Below are 22,412 nucleotides of genomic sequence, written 5' to 3'. Positions count from 1 at the left end.
CCCCCCCCCCCCCCCACACCCCCCCTTTTCGCAACATTGACGCAACCAGAAAAATACTGGAACAAAAGAAACAACTTCCTTGAAGCTTTGCTGAAACTGCACTTGGTGTGGAGAATGGAAGCTTGTTGTCAACTTGGGCTGGATGGAGGAAAAAAAAAACGTCGAGGTGAGGAGGGTGTCACCGGTGGCCGGCGGAGCAGCAGCCGAGAGAGAGAGAGAGAGAGAGAGAGAGAGAGAGAGAGAGAGAGAGAGAGAGAGAGAGATGCAGGCGAGCCACTCCGGAACGCAACCCAGGGCAAACCGAGTAAGTGCCATTAAACATTCAGTGGAGTCATTTCAACTTTTGCCGTGTGACCTCGCGGCTAGTTCAGTTTGTTTGTAGAAATAGAAGTGTGGCTTTTCCGGAATAAAGTCGTTGGGGAGAGGATTCTCTGCGAGACAGGGGCACAAAGTAAAGTCCCCTGAACGCAGCACTGCCGAATTGATGAGGTAAAAAAATATAAGTTGTAGGCCTTTATTTTTTGATAGTGGTGTGCATGTTGTTTTCAAAAATGACAAGTAGGCGACTCTTCATAAACAGTGTGACATTCAGGGGCAATTGATAACGAGGTTTGTTTTTTTTGTATCACGGCTGTTAATGTGAAAAAGAAAAACCGGCGCTTTTATCTTTATTCCGTCTTATTTCAAACCATTTTCTGTGAGGTGAGTGTAAGAGAAGATACTACAAAGTGTCGTGCATTGACAGCCTCTCAGTTTATTGTTGTTATTCATACAGCAGCACGGAGCAGTCTGCCGGGTGCATGAACATCCCCGGCGATCAACTACGGCAACGTAGCGGCGATAAATGTATGGAACCGACGCGTTGTCATCGTGTTAAACTTTACTTTGAGGGGTTTTTTTGGGGGGGGGGGGGGGGTCCGCAGTTTGGGGCGGACGAAGCTCCGGGTGCTTTGTCGCGTCGGTGTTTTTCGCTGCATGAACAAAGGACTGGATGGAGTAGTCGGCACAGAGCGTCGGTGGAGAGAGCAGGCGGGCTGTTTACAATAATAACACGACCGCGCTGACGTCACGGTGACTGACAACGAGCCGCGGCCAATGAGGGCGCCGCGTAGCCATCAGCAACACGCTATATTTGGAAAGTGGTTACATCATCGAGGTGCAACAGAGGACTGTGGCGGGGGGGTGTGGGGGGGGGAGGGGGCGGGACTTCCGCTGGGGATTTTCAATTTGTAGTCCAGAAGCAGGACAATGAATACTTGTTTTTGGAGCTTAATGTCTGGATTTTTTTTAGAGGTTATACCCAGTTTTCTAACCTGTGTCATATTGTGGGCGGTATAGTTGTCTTTTAAACACTGCTATTTACTGTGGGACTGTTATGATAATGCATGGGCATGTAGTCTTTCATCTAATATGAGTGTCAAAAAAAAAAAAAAAAAAAAGCAGCCGATCTGTCAATACTTTGCTGCTATTTCGGTTCTAATAATACTCAGCTATGAAACACTCAAAGAGCTGATGTGTTCTTGACAACAGCCTACTCTGTAAATATTTGCCTATCTGAAAGGGTGCGTAGAAATGATTAATGGCTGCTTCAATAACAATAGAATCAACGCTTTAATGTATTTAAGCAGGAGCTGTTTTAGTTTGAAATGGCCTACGCATTTTTCTCTGTTAAATAGTAAACTGTCTCTTTACAGCAGCACAGAGAGACGTAATGGTCTTCTGTCCCCAAAGTTGTCTTTAATGATATTTTCCAGCACAATAATTTTTACAAAATGCTTTAGGATTTGGCATGAGAATGAACCTGCAAAAGTGCAACTAAGAAAAAAACGTGGGGCGAAATGATCCAGCATAAGTCTTGATGTGGGCTTTGTGTAGAATTTATTTTTTTCAACCTACGTCTTAGTAAAATCCGGGGTGACTATTGTCTTAAAGTAACAAGAGACAATGAACTTGCAAGCAGCCATAAGCTGTACAACTCAGTTCCTTATGTAAACAAAAACAGAAAACAAAGCAAAAGAATATAATACAGCTCCCCTGCAGAAAAATGAATTTACTATGCTGTGATATTTGTGTTGCGGCGTAGAGAGAAACATAGAATTTTTCAGCGTCACCTCAAAGTCAGCTATGTATTTGACTGAATTTGGTCAGGCGACTTGTATAACTCATACTGAACTTACAATACGTCTTTCTCACAATAACACTGCTCACAATGGAGTCTCAGATTTTACTGTAATGAGTTGACACCTCAGGATCTCATATTGTGAATGAGTGTTTGCTTTATTTTTATCTCACTTATTGTGATCGTAATGATGATATTTATACGGCATGATGTAACAACAATCGTGCAGTTGAGGAAAACTGCTTCATGTTCTTTTTTAATGCTCATCTATGGATTAGAAAATGAGCCCTTGAGGTCTGTGTGTGATTTTTGTAACAGATAGAATTAATATCATCTCATGCTGGGGGCCCCCGGTAGTCCTAGTAGTGAGTGCGCGCCCCCCATGTTCAGAGGCTATGGTCCCTCCAAGCGGGCGGCCCTGGGCTTAAATCCGACCTGTGGTTCCCTTCCTGCCCGTCATTCCCCCCTCTTTCTCTCTCTCTCTCTCCCTCTCTCTCTCTCCGCAATTTCTGACTCCATCCAATGTCCTATCTCTAAATAAACGCATAAACATTTATTTTTTTTGAAGCACCTTGTTAGATTTTTTTTTTGTTATTTGAGCAACTTTGAGAATTTTAAACTTAAGAGCCAAAAAAAGTTAGACTGCAGCTGCAATAATAAATGATAACAAAATGTCTATTGGCGGTCCGGATGTTGAACAGTCTTCGTGATTTTTCTGTGTATTCCTTTTTTTGTTGATTACACCTGTCTCTCACTATGGCTGGATTTGTTTTAGCACGCAGTTTATCGATTCAGAAGCACACTCGTTTTTGTATTTTTTGAACTTAATGTACATTTTTTTCCCTCCATGTCTCAATGGAGATTATTAATTCTGCAGTGTTGCTCATGCAGTGCGTGGCTTCTTCTCTCGGCACAACCGTCACCATATTTAGTGATGAAGAAAGGAGGAAGATAATATCCTAAATCACCTTCTGGTTATAAAAAAATAAAATAACTCCTTTAATGTCAGCCATCCAAACTTATTCTTCAAGGCCTTTCAGTAACCCTGCATGCTCGGGATTAGATCTTGCTTATGTTTAGCCTTCTCAGTAATCCCTCTCAGCAGTCCGCCTCAATAAAGACAAAAACATACACTAAAGGAATTGGGCAATCAGTGAGGGAAAAAAAAACCTGCAAGACTAAGAAGAGACATAAACAACGTGTTGTTGGTTTATTTTTGATCTGTCCGTAAAAATAAAGAGCGTTTCATTAGAGGAGAAAACACCTCTTCTCAGTTTGACGCATTGAAATGTCCAGTGATCGGGCGCAGGGTGCAGTGGTGCAACTCTGTGAGGTTATTCAAGTTATATTCGAGCCAGGCTATTGGTTATTGCTTGGGATCTGGTTCTTTTGGAAATGTTTTGTTCAGAAGAGGGGCCGTATAGATGCTGTGAGCTTTTATTTGAGTTTAAAATTCACATGTTTGAGGTAAATCGAGCCGCTCCTGACAATCTCATCAAATAAGAGTATACCCGTCTCAGCAGCTTTCACAGTCTATGCCTTAACATTTTACTTCTTATTTCTCTATTTCCACACGCACGTCTCAACACAAAGCCTTTCTTACAGTGGAACATCGTTTGTCTCTTATCCGCTCGCCTTATCTTTTCTAAATACTTCTATCCCTCCGTCGTTCTCTCTGATGCAGTTTTTTCCCTTAATTGGTCCCTGTTTGTAATTTCATTTCAGACTACTCGATGAATTATACTCTCTTAATTTGATTGCTATGTGTGAGAATGTAAGATTATACAGAGACTAAATGAAAAGGCTTTTTGTGCTGTAATATCTCGCTGGCCGAGCATGTGACAGCGTTTAGCAAGGACCCTCACATAGGACTCTTTTCTTTCTTTTTTTACGCCAAACTTTTTGTCATGGGATTAAGTTAAAGCAAAGTTTGTTCGAGAAAAAGACAAGAAACATTTCTGATTTGGATGTTAAACCAAGAGGTGTGTGTGTGAGCGTGTTTGCGCTTTTTAACCTCCCCCCCCACCCCCAGGGGCTAGTGTCACCACCTCACAGCCTTTGTGCTTAGAAGAGGTCAGAGGTGGCTGTTGTGTTTTCAGGGTGACCTGCTAGTGACTATTAGCCATTGATAAATGTGATGTCCCACAAGTGTGCGGCCCGGACCCCTCCAAAGGGGGAGGTGTCACAACACGCCCCGCACTAACCTCTCCGCTAACCCCACCTCGACACACACGCAAAAACACACTCTGTGCCCTGCTGACAGGAGCACAAGGGGGCAGCTGCTACAGATGTCTCATAGAGAGAGGGGGAGGGGAGCTGAGGAGACATCAATGGAGAGTCTCTCTCTAGTCTGAGTTCTCAGTGGGGCTCATTGTGTTCTCTAAAGACCAAGACGAGGGAATAGGCCACATTAATATAGTAAGCCTATAGTCTCTTATACTGTGTGTGAGAGTGCTGCTCACTTTGACTGCTGGGCTGTTTTGTGGTATTTTCAGAGGGATTTGTCTTCTGGTGTAAAAAGCCAAATACACACAAATATTAGCTGTATTTAAACAGCTTGATGACGAATTGAAATAAGGAGATTTTCTACTTTTCGGTTTGAATATGAAAGGAAATAACTTAGCTTTGGTTTTTACTTGATTTGAGCTGTTGTGTTTTTATTCTGAAAGTGAATTAAAAAACTTTTTCAAATGATGGCCGACAACAGCGTTTTGGGTGCCTTAAAAAAAGAAGTTTTGAAAACCTCCCAGAATGCAAAATTAAAAAAAAATAAAATAAATGGCACTGTTGAATGTTGAATGGCTCGAAACAATGGCCTTGCGCACATGCCTATATTACGGTTCCACACAAAAGCCATACACGAGTAGTGCTTTTTCGCACATGTGCACTACGCTTCCAGTCATTAGCCGTAGTGCGAGTAGATGGACGACTACAGCAGTGGCGGACTCCCGAGTTCTGCTTGTGCTGCTCACTATCAGTCTACACTTATTTGAATTGCACTGTCTTTGTAGTGTAGGGTCACTTGGAGTAACAACCCCAATCCAACGTCCAGCAACACAAATATTTTTTCATTACAAAGTCACGCTGCCAACTACTGGCTTGCATGTAAACTGCAGCTTTTCTAGTTGTTGAGCGTAGCCGTGAGCACTGCACTGAATCAAAACTTTGCTGCAGAACTTTTAAGAAAAAGAAAAACATGTTTCCAGAGGATCGTTCATGTGTAAGCGTGGGCCTTATGTCCTCAAAGCGTGACATTTGCCTTGTCAGATGGGAGGTGAGGATGGGGTCTCAGAAGGCAGGACATGACTTGTGGTTCTTTCGCACATGTACAAAACTCCAGAAACTGTCCTTTTCATTTTCATTTTGAGCTGCATGTGTGAATGCAAAATAGCCCTCGTTTTTCACTCCGAGTTTACCCAGGTTTTTTCTGCTAGCTATCTAGCAAATTTTGAGCTGATGTGTGAACGCAGCAGGCAATATTCAGGGAAATTCAATGCAGAAGAGCGGGGGGGAAGTTGATGATATTTATATCCTGGTCCAGCACACGACCATGGACTGTATGTGCTTGAAAAATGCAATCATGTAGGCCTAAAGAAAACTGCTTTATCATGTTTTTTGTCCTGCTCCACTCTTTTGTTAGTATTGTGAAAAATATTGTAATCTTAGCCTCGCTTCTGTTGCTTCACTCGCACACTTCCGCATGATCCTTTTTCAAATGACCATGACGGCCTCCTTGCTGTCACATGCACGTACGACCCGGATGTGAATGTTTCTCCACACATCGTGCTTCAGCAACACCGTAACGCAATATGAATTCACAGACGGGGACAGCAATATTATCACGCCATTGCGCAATCAATATGAATGTGCAAAGACGTAGTGATGGAGGAGCTTCATTACAGCGCTGATGCAGAATCACACTTTAAATAAAGGCTAGTAACAAGAAATTTGTGGAAAGAAAATTCTGGCTTGTAGAGAAAGAGAATGAAACAGCTTCTTCAGGAGCATGAAGATTGCACCGGTGGCTCACGGATCACGTTATATAAACGACATCACCTTGCTTCCCCACTGGTCGTGAATTTTCCTGAATATTGCCGACTTACTCCGACTTTGCAGACACAGTTTACAAACAGGTTTGCAGGGAAAAGTCTGGTAAATGCGAGTTGAAAAAATTCACCCGTTTGTTCCTTACACATGCAGCTTAACTCTTAAAATGTTCAGATATTTAGATGTGTTATGTGCATGTGTGAAAAATCTAATTTTGTGTAAAGTAAACCCAATTCATACTCTGATGCTCTCTGGTTCCTTAGGTTGACATTTTAGCCACAAACTTTTTGTTTCAGGCACCTTTAGTTTAATTTGACCTTTGACCTCAGCCAACCTTTTTGTTGGGAGTGTCTTCAAAGGTTGTCTTTCACTCTTTTGTAGATATTTTTTCACTTAAATAGAAGGATTTGCTCAAAGCCCCATGCTTTTAACCTCTCTGAGTGTGCTGTGAGCTGCTGCTTGTGCTACTGTCTATTTGATGTGATGCAGCCATGTCTGGTGGTGGTGTGAAAGGCGATCACATGAGAGAAAAGAGAGAGAGGGAGAGAGAAAAAAAAAAAGAAGCCGTAAAACTCCTCATTGAATGAGAAGCAGCTGAGAGTAACAGCCAAGTATGCACGCAAGTCATCGAACATGAAATCAAATTACATTGAACTAAAAACTGCCCCGGCGTGGCAACTTTTTTTTTTTTTGCGGCCGAGGTTTTCGTTCCCTGCTGTGTCCAAACACCACGACACACGACACTGCGGCTCTTGTTCGGCTCATCTAGAGGAAGACAAGGGAGAGCTCCACTCGGTCTCGACCCTCCTAATGAAGAGATGCATTATGATGTGATTTCATTTGGGCGCGCTGAAAAGCTTGCCGTGGATAACGGAGCAGCCTGAGTAGCATGGTTCATTTGTGTAGTGACATGTGACTTGTGTTTTCGTGAGTCATAAGGATCTCCTGCCCTAATGGAAGGCAGTGTGTGCTCATGTGACGGTGACACAATGCAGGATGAACTGTATAGTATTCACCACAGCTCAGCTTGGCTACTGTTTGGCACAGCTAATAGGGGCCCATGGGCGCCTTTTTATCCTGTTAATTTTTGACATAGTGAAACCAAACAAACCGCAGTTTTCTCTTCCAGTCACTGTACAGATTTTGGGCTACTAAGCAATCTTTGCACAACACTTAACACAAAAGCAAACATTTCTCCAAGATCTGCACATGTTGCAGTTGTACATCGCAATACGTGCATGTGTGTGTGTGTGTGTATGTGCATGCAGCACCACCGCATCATGATGTTCCCTATGGTCACGATAGTGTTTTTGCTGGCTCATCCCTGCCTCTCCACATGCCTGTTTAACAACACAGAGCTCCTCCTTACTGGCTTCCTGTCCAAACCAGTTTATCTGTAAACAAGTGTGTTTTTTTCCTCTCCGCCCCATTGTCCACACTACACCAGAATGCACATACAATGGGCGCCCTCTCTCTCTCTCCCAGCCTGCTCTTGTACTCCAAAGTGAAAACCATTATGTACTATCGCAAAGTGCAATGCAAAGATGTGTTATTGCTTTTAGTGAGGGAGTTTGGAAACCTTTAAGTTTTAGAGCAATTTTACAACAAGTTATCTTTAACTGTTTATTTAAAAAAAAAAGTTGCATCAGAATATTTGCTTATTTTACTTAGGCACACCCTTAATCTAATAGCAGGTTGCAGCCTGGCGGAGCGTACTACTGACAGAGCAGGTGAATGTTATGTATTGTTATTATGTGTGCATTGGGATGAAATGGCTGTCTCTGTTTATCTTGCCCGAGGTACACTATGCTACAGCAGATATGAAAACAGCAGGGTTATTGTGGCAGAGCCCAACCTGTCCTTGCTTTGGCCGTTGTATGTACACTACAGCCGCCTGTGTGTGTGAGTGTGTGTGAGTGTGTGTGAGTGTGTGTGTGAGTGTGTGTGTGTGTGTGTGGTGTAGGCAAGCTTATCTCAAATTGAGAAGAAGTGGTTAGGCCATGTAATTTACTTATGGAATTTGTTTCTTTTAAAGCTATAGATATCCAAGTGCATTTGAAAGGTGTTGAAAAGAAATCAGTCAAAAAAAAAAAGAGAGTGCAACTGAAAGAGAAACTTTATGAAAATTAGAGAGGGCAATATGATGTCATAGCAATTTCAGATAAGAAAGCAATGTCCCCATTCAAACTGTGCAAAACAAAACTAAGACAGAGTGGAAGGAGAACATAACTGCTGACTGAGGCGCAGCTCTTTTACCTCACTGACTCAAATTGAATGCTTTTATTGCTCTCTGTACCCTGACATCTTTCAACAATTTTGGTTTGCATCTCTTCGGCCCTTTAGGCGTAATCTCACAGATTCCTTTTTTTTTTTTTTTTTTACTTTTCAACCCTAATAATACGCATACACCAGCTGTTACACTCCTGTCATCGTCGGCTGCAAAAACGTGTTTTATTTGGCTTTTGTCTTTGATGGAGCCTGCCACTCAAAGACAAGAGCTATTGTGCTAACTGCAGATGTATTCAGTAAATATGGAACACATTTTGAATAGACATTCATGCACTTCTATGGAGAATGCTATGAAAAGTATCATGAAGTGGGTAATTCAGAATTCTTATACACCAAAAAGTCAACATTTATGCAATAAGCTCTCCTTATACTATTTGCTGTATAAAAGAAATCTGCTTGATAAAAGTCTGCAGGCGCCATGTAAACTGGAAATGGTGTGTTTATGTGACAACAGTGAAAAATATGTTTTATGTACCCTGACAGAAACATCTTAATTCATGATTTTTATAGGACACAGAAGTGATGGCAGGGGGGGGAGGCGGCAGTCACTTACTTACTCAACTTAAAATACAGCAATGTGAAATCGCTGCACTATACGGTCCTTCATTCAAATCCCCTAAAGGCACCTGAAGTGTGAAAAGTAAAACTGCATCTGCAAAAGAATACCTTGTGTATTTTATTTTATAAACACAAAACGCATCATTAGATTAATAAAAATATAGTCCTATGTCGTTCACTAGTTAAGCCAAGATAGGGTAAAGCTGACTGATCAAGTGATAGCCTATCTAATGTGGTGGTAAAGTATTTGACCTCGTTGGCCTCTGCAAATTAAAACATGACGGAAGATTTGTGTGTTTGTGTGTGTGGGTGTTTATGTGCCGGAGTAGCACGAGTAAGTTGTCCTCTGGTGGATTCAATAATGACTCAGATGTCTGAAATGACAAGGAGGACCAAGCAGAATCTGCTTTTATTAGGTCACAGGCCAAAAGGCTCTAAGGTTTTAATCTTTCAGTTCTTGTGTTTTATGAGATACTGATTATTTGTTCATGTTAAAAGTTACCAGTAACCTAAGCTGTCAGATGAATGATGTGCAGAAAAATAGTACAATATCTACCTAATGTATGTTGTTGGAAAAGTAATAGAAATGGAGGGAAAAGACTAAATTCTGAACACCTTAAGTACACTATCTTCCTAAATGTCACTAGTTGCATGTTTCCCACTTCCAGAATGTTGTTTGGAGAAATAATCAGCGGATTAAAGTGCAATAAAAGACTAAGTTTTAATCCAGGCCATCTAAGTCAAGAACTGTGTATTTTAACCAGGAGGCCAATTGCATTTCTCAGCCTTTTAGTCCGTTCACTTAGAACCATGGCCTTTGCAGAGGCTTTATAACTTTCAATTACCTTTTTCTACTTATATGATGAGAGGCTTTGTAGAGCAATTTGTGGGGGGGGGGGGGGGGGGGAGTGGTGAAACACTTGACACATTCAAATGGTTGTTATAACAGTAAATCAAATCAATAGGCTACATGCAACTTAACATTTTCTATCATGTCAAGTACTTTTTTTGGTCGTGTGAATGCAGTGTGTTTAAGTTGACCTCATTGCACTTTTGACTTATTCCAAACTTCTGTTTTTTGGGGGGTTTTTTTAGCTTTTATCATACGCTTCTGTGGCACATCTTGTGACTTATAAATACAAACTTGCCTGGTCCAATGGTTCATAGTCGTTTCCCCAGAATAGTGGCATTCATTTCATATAAAAAAAAACAAAAAAAAAACTGGTTTGAACAAGTTTTTACGAATAGGTTTTTTTTTTTTTTTTTTTGCTGTGGTTGGTTACTGTACATGTCGACGAGGGGAGCTTAAAGAGTTAATTTGTCTCTCTGTTTCAACGCTGCGTGGGCTGCGAGATCATTCGAGAGTGCATTTTCAGCGACCAATCAGCGGCGCGGAATCCACTCCGCAGTAAGCCAATAGGGAGAATGGGAGGCTCTATCGAATTTGAATGAGGAGTGTATCTTTCGGCGCCATTTTCGAGTGAGCAGCGATTGCCTCAGCAGCTGCGGAGAGAGGATGCTGACGCTGAAGACGGAGAGAGAGAGAGAGAGAGAGAGAGAGAGGGAGAGAGAGGAGAAAACCCGGAGCGCTCAACATTAAACAGCGGCTTTTTTTTATAGAGAGAGAGAGAGAGAGAGAGGGGGGACTCGTTGTATTCTCAATGGAAACACAGGTAATTCAAACCACAAACTATTTTTTAATTCATTTTTTTTTTACCGGACACTGTAGTGTACGCGGAGCCACACGGAGCGGAATACGGTGGAAAAAGAGGAGACAGAGAGAGAGAGACCGGCCGTGGCGAGGAGGAGGGGGGGGGGAGAGACGTTAGCCATTTGGGCCAGCTTTTGCCAGCTTCTACTTCTAGCCTGTTAGCTTAGCTTTAGACCTGCACGTAATAAGGAGGGATTTCAGACTTTTCGCTGCGCTGGAACCGTAGAATAGAAAAGCGCTCAGACTGTCGTGTTGTTTCATGCAGGGAGTTGGAGGAGGAGGAGGAGGAGGAGGGAGGGGAAGGCGGTGAGGGGGGGTGGGGGGGTATTTTGAAAGAAGAAGACTGGTAGGGGGAGATTATTAAGCATGAAGGAGATACTTTAACCAAATCAGAGTTGAATTATATTGTTTTTTTTCCCCCCGTCTGGTTTTGAGCGGGAGGTGCAAAAGGAGAAGCAGTCAGTCGGCAGTGTCAACAAATGCACACGGCTCCTCTCTATACTGGCTGTGGAGGGAAAAAAATAAAAATCAATACGAGAGACCGTGACAGACACACTGCTGTTGTGGTAACTTCATTTTTCATTTATTTTATTTTATTTACCGAGCTTGTCAATCTATTGCAGACTTTTTTTTTTTTTTTTTTTTTTTTTTTCATCCAGGCATATATGTTGTTTTTTTTGGGGGATTCTTTTGAACCTTAAAAAAAAGAAAAAAACAGCCGGTAAGTTTATTATATGCTGTTTGACCCTCACAGTTCGTGATGCTCTTAACAGTAATGACGATTTTTTTTTTGTGCACAGCAGTTGTGGTGAGGTGGTTGTTAGAAGTCCTAACCTTACCAGTGCATCCTTTTTTAAAAATATTTATTTATTATTTAACGTAGCTCCTTCACCCATTGCAGGATAATTAACTCCTCCTATGTCAATAACAGTCTTCATTTTGCAGCTTTTATTATTTTTTTTTTTTTTTATATATAGAAATGCATATCTTTCTTTAACTTGAAATCATTTGCCTCTCAAGCCAAGTGACAACAGTCATGACTTCAGATGATTCAACTTTATTCTCCTTGAAAAAGTTGAATGCATTAGTTGTGTAGAAATAATCGTGTTGTTCGTGGTTGGTGGTTTTTGGGCTCGTCGTATGAGGAAGGGGTTTTTCTGTTACTGTTTTCTGCCTCTTTTTTTGTTGCCCCTTACGAGCATTGCTCCACTTTTTGCATGCCATGTACCCTGATTTTAATTCAAGTACATTGAAGAGGGGGGGGGGAACCCCTCTGCGTGGTCTAATCGGTTTAGTAAAGAGTGACAAAAACGGACCTAGTCGTTAATTACTGGAGAGGTTGTTTGTGTGGTGTTTTCTGTTGCCTTTTGCTGCTTCATAATGACTAATAAAGCCTAGGAGAGGAAAAGAGAGGCTCTATATAATTGTGCGTCTGAACCCGCCCCTTCTACTTCCTTCTAAGTAGAGATCGGTTTAATGTGTTACATAATGCCAGGCCTTCCTATCTTTTTGCAGAGCTGCATTCATTTAAACAAATAGGTGTCAAGTGCTGTGTTGAAATATCTTAAAAGGAAAATATTCTGATTCAGATGAATGTGTGGCAAGACTGTATGCATCGAATTTTCCCTGCAATGCCCCCCAACCCCCACTTGGCCCGTCACAAATGACAGTGTGCTTACTAATAGCATTTTTCCAGTAATTTTATTTGCCATACATTTTTTTTCTGCAGCAGCAAGGTTAATATTTTTGCTCTACTTTTTTAATTAAATAGCATAACCCAAGAGGAAATGGGACTAAATATGACAGTCACAGGCAAAGCTTTATTCACTGCAAATGCATATTGAACCCTTGCTATAGAAGTGGGACAGCATCTTTCCAATGAAACTGTACATAGTATGATCTTTTTTATTTCCTCGGAGGGCATTTAGTTGGTGGAAGACTAACTTACATGAAAAGAGGGAAAACCCTTTCTAAGCCATATTATACAGCAAAAGAGGGAGGAAATTACATGACTGTGACATATGATGAACTTGTGAGGTGTAGGAAACCTGATAAATAGTATGATAATTTCCAAATGTGACAAAGCTATGATATTTGCAGCTTTAAAAATACTTGAATGTGTAAATATTCTTTCTACATCACCATGTGTGTTTAAAATTGATAGGGAACAAATATCCTTCCAAGCTTATGTTACTGTACTTCCTGAATTTGCGAACTGTCATGTCCTTATATGACGCTCAAAAATAATTCTAAACTGTAAGTTTTAATCTTAAGAGAGTGATCTACTGTGTAAAACCCGTAAAGAGTGTTAAGGCTCAGGTCTATACAATCAGGTTAGGGTGTATTTGAAAGTATGGGTTACATTGCAGTGTGGAGTGGGTGTAAAAGTAGAACATGGCAGATTTTAATTTTATAAAATACATTTCTATTGTTTTTTTTTCTCTAAATACAATTTTCCACTGTAATGTATGTGCCTACATATACTAAAAATACAGACAAAACTGTACTACACCTAACACTCTATTTTGTGCTAAAAGTCAAAATTGTCTGTTTTCAGTCCACTATGTGAATTCTGAAACATAGCTGAAAATAGTTTAATACATTTATTTTTTTAATATCGTAAATGGATTAAGATAGTGAGTGTTTAACATAATCTATGAGTAAAAGGGAATACACATGGTAAAAAAAGGTACTTGCTGTTTGAATTGACACAGCATTGGTGGTTAAATCCCTTTTTGATCTCATGTAATTTTAGTGGCAAACTTTTCACTCAGTTTTACAATATTGTCTGTGATGTATGTGCATAGAGCGGTGACTTTTGTTTAAAAAAAACTACAGGTTTGAATTGGTTACATCTAATCTCTAGAGGGTAGGAGGTATCACTAAGACATCTTAGTCATATGTAAACTGTTATGAACTGTTTTCTTACTTTTAGATCATGTTAATGTTCTGAGGTGAAGAAGGTGTAGTAATTTTGCGCATACTACTCTTACTCAGTAGGAAGCATTTGTAAATCAGTATTCATGTATTTTTACAGTTTTGGATTTTAGTTCTGTCTAAAGTTAATCTCCTTTGAATGCTACAGGTCTAGTCTCCCCTCCGTTCTCTGGTATCTGCCTTTGCACTCTCTTTGCAGAGCACCGTTGTGCTGTTTCAGACTGTTAGCATGACATTGTGTGACTCATCATTCTGTCTTCTCAGACCCCTCCGGCAAAATGGGCTCCCACCCCCATTTCCTGGTGAAACTGTGCCTCTCTTCTTGTACTTGCTCACATGTGTTATAGCCAGGCTGCATTGAACCCCCACCCTTCTCTTCCTTCTTTCTGCACCACTCAGCACAAACTTTATAGTATTCAAATTTGCAGTGATGGGAACAGGTTTTTGCGGCTCTAGTTGGTTATTTTCCAGATGCTGGTATTGGTTTTAGTTATTTGCCTCAACAGCAATAAATATAGGCTGTCAAGTTGTTTATGTGCGTATAAGTGAGTTCCTCAAGAAAATATAATCTAAGTTTTAGTGTCGTAAAACGTAGTGGAGAGTGAAATATACTGAAAGTTTAGATGTGACAACGAGTTTCTATACATTTGCATGATGATGTACTTGTCCATAAAATTTCAGCTGATAAACATAGTGGCAGTGGAGCTGAATATTAGATTGCCAGGTCCCTTCTTACAAGCATATGTTTTGCATTGGCTTTGGTTTTTGCATACAGCAGATGACACATCACTGTAATGCACCAGCTTTACACCTGTTTGTCCAAAGTAATGAAAATGTTTCATATAAAGTTTATTTAGTTTGCAGTATTTATTTTTTTGAATTTGTCAGTTAATCTTCTTAGGTGCTGTGGTAGTTTGAATACACTTCACCATGTTTTCATTGAGGAAAGCTGAAAAAGTGGATTGAATTTTATGGCCTGCCTAAGTGAGATCATCACTTTTGAAAAGTGATGCAATTTGGTGATTAATAACCAGTGTTTTTAAATTTAGTTAGGATTTTTAAAAGGTCAAAAGTTTACATTTTTATCCTTTCCACTGAAATACTTACTCCCTTTTATTCTTTTATGGTTTTGTTATGAGACAGGAGCACCTGGACTTGAACAACATGTTCAGAAACAATACGTCAGCTGTTAAAGTGCTGGTTGAATTCTCTGCTTGATAATTAGATTTCAGGTAGTAATATGATAACCTGCAACAGCACTGGCACTAAGATCTGACATAGCAAGAGTGTTGCTCCCCTGGCTACACACATGGGGTTTTTTATTTCTGCTGCACCAGCCTTTTTTCCCCCTGAGGGTGCTAGATAAGCTCACAGTGTTAACATGTAAGCAGTTAGATTGGAAATATTTTTTTGTAAACGTTAAATATTGGTGGCCGGTGGTTTGTGTTTTAGATGCCCTAACCTAGTAAGCAGGTAACACCTAACCCTCTGAGCTAGGCTGGGTGGTTTGGTGGAGAAAGACCAGATAGTGTCTCACTGTGTCACAGAAACTTTCTTGTTTGAGCAGTTATACAATTCTGCCCTTTATGCCACATTTTGTGTATTTTTAACAGTAATATTCCAGGTTTTATTTTTGATTTTCTGTTGTGGCTCACATAGATTCTGCTTCTGACTGTACAGTTTGTTTGTCAAGCCTAATCAGGAATGTGGTAAAATCACCAGAGAGATTAATTAGATGCTTATTTATATTAAATTAAGCAGACTCTAGAGCCTTCCCTACATTTAAGGTATTTTAGCTTTTTTTTTGGTCAACATTTAAAATCATTGGACAGTGTTACAACACAAGAAAGTCCTTGGGAATCCTCTTTTTATTTTTTTAAATAATATTTTCCTTGTTTTTACACTTTACTGAAGTAATAGTAGTTTCTGAATTCAGCCAGGGCATTTCAGTTGGAGTATGTACAGAAAAAGAAACCCAAATATAGTCTGTGTAATTGGTGCACAAGTTTATGGGTGTGCCATTCAACTCTAACACGTTTGTTTTGCTTCCTCTTTTCCCTCTTTTGCTAATGTGTGCATGTACATTCAACAATGAAAACAATAAATAGGATTTTAATTTCAGCTTTATTGGTGGTTTAGAAAGTTTTCCCTGCAACTTAAAGATGTTATGATAGTCATGTGAAAGACTGGTGCTACTAAGTTTTTAGATTTTGCTATTTAATGGTCTTAGGACAAGGCTTTTAAAAAAGTTTCATGCTTTTAGTCAAGTCTCCTCAGGTCAAAGTTTTGAGTTGCATCACAGTGTACTGCTTTGTCTGCATCCTGTTTATTGCTTGTCTGTCTTCTGTGTGAGCTTGATTAGTTCATATGAAGTAGTAAATAACTGGGGAAGCCAGAAATGAGTTGGTTTGGAGATGTGTGATACTGAGGTAAAACGCTTTATATACAGTAGAGGCAGGTACAGAAATTGTGTACAGGTTAAAAATTACACCAGACACTTTGTGGACCTGCTTGTGTATGATAGAAACTGCTTTGTCATGGGGAACCTTATAATGTCGTCCACATTTTTTATTTTGTGGTTAAAACATCCTCATCTATTATTAAACCTATGCAGACGAACTGTCCTGTTGTGAGAGCTGTTCTCACTTATAGAAAACAGGATAATGAATCATAATATATACTTTACATGTTAGATGACTGCTGTGCTTTCCCCAAACCAGTTCCAGGTGTTGGTTGCATTGTGTTTTTTAATTATTGAACAGAACTTAGTTTCCTCCTCAGTGTTTGAAATCATAAGATTATTCTGGATATTGTGTATCCTGAATGTGAAGAGTCAGTCTGTCACAATCACACCTGACAGTTAAAGGGGTGGTGTTTACCTGTAAAGAATGACTCAGAGGTCACTGTTAGTGTTGTCCTGTGAAATACGTTTATTCCCTTGTGGATCCATGGAACAAGTTTCCACATGTTTACAAATGTTTCTGTCATTAATTTGACAAGATATGGCTTGGGCTTCGGCCTGCCTTCAATGATGGATGTGTTTTTTCTAGGTGTGCAAGTAAAAAAGCTAGAAATAACACATCCCATTGCTGAACTATTTTTTTGTGTGCAGCTGAGCAGTTCATTATAGGTATCATCCCTCGTCTACAATGAAACAGACATGTTTAGCTATTCACCATTCACAATTTCAATTTTATTTTTATATTCACACTCAAAGTAGTTGTGGTGGAGCTCTATTACGTTATGATATGCTATTGCACGTTGTTGCTTTGTAATTTGTTTTATATCTGCTTTTACTACTGTAGAGAACCCATGCTGTGTATACTCTGCCCTGGTAGCTGATGAAACATTTTATCACACCTTATAAACTTGTGCCTCAATGAACATAACTTATTTGTACTGTGTGTTGTCCAGCCAAACAGAAGACAACAGTGTTTGGCCTAGCCTATTACCTGGTGTTTATTTAGCTTAAATGTTTCAAGTGGTGGGTGTGTTATTGTGTAAGGTTTGTGTTTCTTGATGCCAAAGTGAAAAACTAAAAATCTGTGTTCTTACTCTTACCTTCATTGTATTCGTCAGCGGTTGATTTAAAAAAAAAAAAAAAAAAATGGAACTTGTCATATTTATTAATATTATTTTCTACTTGTAATGCTTTAAGATTAGCAGCTGGGATTGCAGGATACTTGTTACTGTGTACAGATGGTTATTGAAAGCCAGCTTTATTAATACAATAGGAAACCTAAATTTGCATGGGAGTTTTCATGTGACATACACATACACACACATACAGCTGATGCTATTGTAGATCTCCTTTTAGTTTGTGCTTATACCGGCAGAAGACGGTGTTACACAACAGAGGCCGGCCCAGACAACCGAAGAGGAGGTGATGAGTTGTCATGTTCACATCCCTGCACCCGTTTGGGTGAAGGAGGTTACTTGACCTTCAACCTTGGGGTCAGGTGACTGTTTGAGGCCATTGTATGGGGAGCAAACGTCGTAGGCACGGGTTAAAAAGGCTGAGCAGTGAAGGTGACATGTCTGGGCATGCTTCCTTAAAGAAGAGGGAGAAAGATAGGGAGAGGTTAGAGTCATTGATGTGAACAATACTTGGATTTGTAAAGAAATTATCAGCTTTATAAGGAAAATACATAGCTTACCTGATTAGTGCCTTTTTGTTAAGTAAATAATTAATATGGACAAGGTAAAGTTGTTGATCCATTGCTTCTTCTTCACAGTAATTCATACAATACTGTCTGTGCCTCAGCATAGATCATGCTAAGCATGTACACTTAGGGGAAGATAAGGAAATGATTCAGCTGAAATTTTGTTTCTAAATTTTAGTACTGAAAGTGTATTTGTATGTTGTGCCTTTATCATGTTTTCCAAATTTGCATCTTGCAGATACACACCATGCCTTGGATATAAAACAATGCAAAAGGGAATATAGCAGGGCTGTAGTCTTCAAGTGAACCTATGAAGTAAGGATGCAAGAAGCTATAAATGTTGATGATATTTTTTTTTAGATATTTTCTTAATTTTTAAAATTAATCTGTTTTATAAATTCTTCTAGTGTGATAACTCAAATCCTTTACTTGTCGGTTCTCTTATCAGTACACTTTTATGTTTACACTTTTTTGTTTAAGAAGCAGAGATCAGCAAACTGACTTATCCATTATTTTTTTATTCATAACATTTTCTTTGGCACTAGTTTTTATGGTTTACTGTGGATTTTGTAGGGGATGTGTTCTTTGAAAAGGGGTGTGGACCTTATTAGCCTGGGGCTAATACAGGGAGACATGTTTGTTTTTTACCAATTGTCTTGCACCTGTTTGAAAAAGAAAAGCACTCCTATTTGTTGTTTGTTCTTTGTACAATGACAATAAAGGCATTCTATTCTATATGCAAGCCCCACAAATCTGATAAATATTCAACACTGATGTACAGTTTTGTGGGGTCTGATATTAAATCCCCTATTGAATGCTGAAAATATTTATTATTATATATTTTTTTTACCTAATGTTAACTTGGTAAACTGATGGATAAAGGAGTTTTTGTTGTTGTTGAGGCATACAAGTGATGATGAATGTTTAAATTTGGCCGAGCCGTAACGCACATAAATTTAAAAAAAAAAAAAGCTATGTGGAAAGCACTAAGTGGTCCTCTGTGGTCCCACACCCTCTGGCCACTGTCACTGACACTGTCTGATGTTTGACAATATTGCTGAACCTGTGTTACCTACCTACATGATTTGTAAAGATAATATATATTAACTGTTGTATAATGTCCATCACTCAGAATTACAATTATTTTGCCTTGAGAGAGATTGATGAGTTGCATCCTATACCACAAGTGTTACTAAAATGTGTTGTGCATCAGAAAATTTCGTTTTTTATCATTGCTTGTCCTATTTGTATAAATTTAAATAAGAAAGCAAATCTTCTCGATGACAAATTTGCCATACAGTAGAATAGATGGCTTTTAGTTAACAACATTTGTGCATTATATAGGTAATTATGACGGCACTGTAAGGGTAGTTAATAACAACATAAGAACAACCTGATTACATTTTTATTTCTGCATTTGCACAGTTTATGTAACTGCTCAACATTTTTTCTTAAGCTGACCAAGGTTTAAGATTGACTTGTGACCTCAAGTCATCTGGTGTTTGAGATGTGCAGTCTGTCTATCTGTGAGCAATTTGTGGCTTTTTCAGGGGGGAGGAAGGGATCAGTTGTGTTGTTGCATGGTAATGTCATTAAGACTAGGGAACATTTTAAGAATACAGAGTGGTGTTTGTGGTACACTGACATCTGAAGCTGAAGGTCAATAAAAAAAAATGTATATTTTTTTTAAATGCAAGAATCAACCACAAATTTATATATCCTTTTTGCTTTTCTTTTTTTAACCTTCTGAGTTTAACTATCCCACAGCATAACTTATGGAAGCAATACGGTTTTTAGCTGATCGTCTAATCTGGTGCAGGTGTTGATGTGTTTTTTCAAATATTTTTTTTAAATTATTGTTTGTGGTTGCAGCTTTCTTTCCACCTGACAAAATTTTCTCTAGGAAAGAAAATGGGCACGAATAGTTCAGACTATGTCATGTTTTTATTTTAGACTTGTTTTATTTTTTTCAGCTCTGAGTGGCTCTGAAGTTTGGAGCAGTTTTGTAAGCCTGTGTGTTAAAGAGTGTAAGGAAATGTGTGTGAGGCATTACCAGGGTGAGGCTATTAGGTCCTTTTCAGACCAGGGTCATAATTACAGGTCCATTGAGACCTCTAGTGGCAACACAATCATTGGGCCCAATCTCCTACGGGACTATTATCAGAACAAACTTTATTTTTACACCTTTACTCAAAAAGTAAGCTGTATAAGAGGAGCTTTGTTTTAACCTTCAGATATGTTATCCACTTTAACCAGGATGGCCTACAACACCTTGCTACTAAGGTTGACACAAAAAAAGTACCTCATCACTCTTTCAAATTTTGAGTCAGTCTTTTATTTGGCCTTCGTATCTTGTCTTTATTTAAAAGGTTTTAGTGCCAATTCTGAACAAAATAGTGGCTTCTTTCTGCACAGTGAAAATGTTTTACAGGAATGCACCTCCGTTTTTAAAATGTGTTTCATATTTTACAATACAGCTGCAATAGTCATTGTAGGAACCACTGGCTGAGATAAGGATCTCTCTCTGACATGACACCATCTCTGTAGTTCTGACAAAACACACATTTTACACTTGATGCTACTGGGCATACAAATGAAGTCCTTAACATGATGTTCAAGGAGTCATACAATATGCTAATATTTCCACTGAATTGCTGGATATGACTCAATGCGGAAAGTAGTCTGCACAAGTCCTGCTAATCTCTAGAGTAACTTTGGTAACCTGTGGCTGGTCATAGGACAACCTTGGTCTTAGGTTGGTTGGCTCCAGGTTTCATGGCTGTAGTGTAAGAAAGACTCTTTTGGGATTTCACCTGCACAGACATTGAAAACATTATTAAGGAAGTGGTTCGCCAAAGTTTGCATGAAATAACCTTTTTTTTAGCCTGCAGACATTCGTCCTATCCTTGTCTAAAAAGATGCAAAACTGCGCAGCCAGGTTTCAAAATACGGTGTACAGTTTTCACAAAGTAACAGTAATCCCCATTGAGATCTTTAACAACTGCGTACATGTAACTTTCTGGTGTCCATATACTTTTGTCCCTATATAGCTCTTCTAATGCTGAAATTTCCACAATCTGACTTCAATGACACTAAGCTCCATTTTGTTTTTCTGTGTGTTTCAGGTGGGGAACCTCTTTGCCCTACAGGAGCCAACAGAAGTCTGCACAGGATGCTGCTGACCTTAAGTGTATAAAAGTCTGTGCCCATTTGGTTGGACCAGAAGTCTGCAGGACAAGGAAAGTGCAATTAAAAACAGGAGGATAAGAAGAGCGGGAAGCAGAAGGACCCATGGATGCAGTTCTGGCAATGCTGTAGCAGCACGGAATGGTTTGTGGGTTACACTGAGATGCAGGCCATACTGTGCTGCCGCAATAAAGCCTGAAAACACAACCTGGCTGTCCCATCTGCACAGCTTTACCTGTTGCCTTTTTTTCACAGATTGTATACTTAACTAAGACTTTTGTAATTCATTCTCCTGAGTACTGCCATCTTCATTATTGTTCTTCTGATACTGAAAAACTTAGCGGAGTTCTCCTCTCATCTGCTGGTCGCCTTACTGTAGCAGCACGTAAATATTGGAGTTAAGACTCTAGCTGAAGCCTCCAGTATTGATCGTGCTGCTGAAGCAAAGCTGACCACTCACAGTCAGAGCAATCCAACCATTCTGTGAACTCCAGGGATGCTTACAGGTACATTGATCACACAGATTTAGGTAACCTCTAAGACGGTCTTGATATAAAAATGTTAATTTCTACACACAATCCTCTTTACATGTCTGCACACTTGAAATAAAGAAAAGAAAAGAAATGAATTGCTGTTGACTTTGTGTTTTGAATACAACATACTGAACTTACTGTTTAATGTTTATTTTTTATTTTTTATTAAAATGTTTCGTTTGGCTTGCACTCAGAATCCTTTACATGGTTTTAAATAGTACCTTCACCCGCTATAAGAAGTCACGCACATGACGGCCTTTGCGTGGCCTCTCTGCAGCGCTGCTGTGGTGCCCAGCCTGTTCACTGTGAGCCGTGGTGCAGACAGATTTTCGGCAAATTACAATGATGACACTCAGTGTATTTAAGACTATACAACATAACTTAGAAAATATATATTTAAAAATAATACTGTTGCTCAGTTTTAAAAATTCCTTATTTTGTAATACATTCACCCGTTTCTTATGCCAGAGTCTCTTAATTCTATTGTGCATTTATGAGTGCCTTTACCTAAACACCTTTGATTTATTTTTTTATGTTCACTTATTTTACCCCGCATGTCAGGAATGAAATGTATTTGTGTAACAGGGTTGGAAAAACTCCGTTAATAAGAAGTGTTGCGTGCGAACCTGCTGCATACATCTCTGTTGTAACAGGACATCCGATGACGATCATCCCAAATCAGACTTTCCTAATAAAAGATTAAGATGTTTCTTTTTTTTTTCTCTCTCCAGGATTTGGGGATAAAGTGGCATATTTTGGTAGGGCTCTGTTTTTTATTAAATTTTTTACGGTAAAATAAAAAAAAACCCAAAGAAGAAAACAAAAATGTTCAAAGTCATGTGAACCGAACCATGCTCTCAGTGAAATCA

General features: G+C 39.4%; 1 long non-coding RNA gene across 2 annotated transcripts; it reads left to right on the top strand.

Moving 5' to 3' along the window:
* Window positions 1-35: 35 nt before the first annotated feature.
* Window positions 36-21,630, top strand: LOC109994864 (uncharacterized). Of its 2 annotated transcripts, none has more exons than XR_010667611.1 (2): window positions 36-304; window positions 20,950-21,630. It is a non-coding gene; the product is annotated as an uncharacterized lncRNA (long non-coding RNA). The 2 variants fall into 2 exon arrangements; XR_002278439.3 differs by lacking the exon at window positions 36-304 and adding an exon at window positions 5,593-10,686.
* Window positions 21,631-22,412: the final 782 nt, after the last annotated feature.

Source organism: Labrus bergylta, chromosome 13, assembly GCF_963930695.1.
Source record: "Labrus bergylta chromosome 13, fLabBer1.1, whole genome shotgun sequence".
NCBI lineage: Eukaryota > Metazoa > Chordata > Actinopteri > Labriformes > Labridae > Labrus > Labrus bergylta.
This window is presented reverse-complemented; position numbering and strand designations above follow the sequence as displayed.